This window comes from Suncus etruscus, assembly GCF_024139225.1.
Source record: "Suncus etruscus isolate mSunEtr1 chromosome 15 unlocalized genomic scaffold, mSunEtr1.pri.cur SUPER_15_unloc_14, whole genome shotgun sequence".
Classification (NCBI taxonomy): Eukaryota; Metazoa; Chordata; class Mammalia; order Eulipotyphla; family Soricidae; genus Suncus; species Suncus etruscus.
This window is the reverse complement of record NW_026060291.1, coordinates 13,809-15,534: the sequence shown is the minus strand read 5'-3', so window position 1 is coordinate 15,534 and position 1,726 is coordinate 13,809.

Below are 1,726 nucleotides of genomic sequence, written 5' to 3'. Positions count from 1 at the left end.
TGCATTCAGAACTTGCTCTTGGCTGACTCTGGGAATCATATGAGATGTGATAAAAACCTGGGTTTTATCACCAGCATTTAGTATTTTTTCAGAGCCTCAATGGCATAATTTTGGAGCAAGGAGCCAGGAATAATCCCAGAGTGTAACTGAATGTGGCCCCAAAACAAAAGAAAACACTTTATCTTCTTGGTTTGGAAGTAAGTAAGTAGTGAAGGAGCCCTAGGACAAATGAAACCAAGACTTAGGTCTATTGTAGCCCATAGGAAGGCTGTGTCCCCTCCTAGTAAGACTTTAGCCAGGAGAGAAATATCAAAGACTGTCAACTACCTCCAAGCCTGTCGCATATAACCACCTAGCAACAGCACTTGGCTGGGAGGAACCCTAGAAAAGCCAACTTGGATCAAAGGACACATGTAGACTGGGACATGGTAACAGCATCTGCCCTTGCCTTGGGGACTTTCCAACTTTCAGTCTGAGATGTGGATTCGAGAAGCGTGCTGTGACTGTGTCGGTCTCTCTAGATCAGGGGGTCTTCAAACTTTTTAAAGTGGTGGCCGGATTACGGTCTCTTAGAGAGCTGGAGGACCGGACTATATGAGCTACTAATTCCTACTCACACTGCACATATCTTATATAAATAAAATGAAAACCATTTATAAATAAACAGATCATGCACAAGTATTTCAATGGGAACTGTGGGCCTGCTTTTGGCTAATGAAATGGTCAATGTCCGGTTCCATATTTGTCTCTGCCAGCCATAACAAGTGATGCAAGTGGGCATCAGTTAATCTTGATCTGGTTGGAGATTTCAGATGTTTCATTCTTGAAAAAGTCTGTTCACAGGCATAAGTGCTACCAAAGATGGTTATCATTTTGAGTGCATGGTTCCTGATATTTGGATATGTCTGAAAGGGGAGAGATGCTTAGAAATTCAAAAGGTTACTTGACTTAAATGTGTCTTTCAGAGAGTCACAATTCTGCAGCTCAGCCAGTTCCATTTGGTAAATTGTAAGGACTTTTTCAATCTCAACAGAAAATGGGTTACAAAAAAGCTCTATGACCTGTTCATGGAGATGAAGTTCTTTGAATCTAAATTGAAACTTCTTTTGCAACAATTCTAGTAAAGCCAGACATGGTTCCTTTGGGAATGCAACCAATGGTTTGTCTGCTGACAGGTTTTGAGTTGTTGGGAGATGACTGAAGTTTTCCTCCTGTACTTGTTTGATGAGAAGGCCTAGTTTTACTTCAAATGTTTTCACATGCGATGCCTTATCACAGATGAGCTTCCCCTTGCCTTGAAGTTGCAGATTGAAACTGTTGAGTAGCTCTGTTATATCTGTCAGAAAGGCAAGGTGCCATTTCCATTCTGCATCATTGAGCTCTGGTACTTCTTGGTTTTTTGAAAGTAGAAAAGCTGTAATCTGCGGAAGTAAGTCATAGAAACGTTTCAAAACTCTCCCTCTACTCAGCCAACGGACTTCTGTGTGGTACTGAACATCTTCATGGACAATATTTACCTCAGATAGAAATTCCTGAAATTGTCTGTGGTTTAGTGCATGAGTTCTAATGTAATTAACACAAGATACCACAATTGTCATAACAGAGTCCCACTTCAGTCATTTACAACACAGCGCTTGTTGGTGGATGAGGCAGTGCATGGCAATTGGATGAGGATGGTTGTTTGTCCATCTCTTGTGTAATGTGAGCAATTACTCCTCTCTTAGAC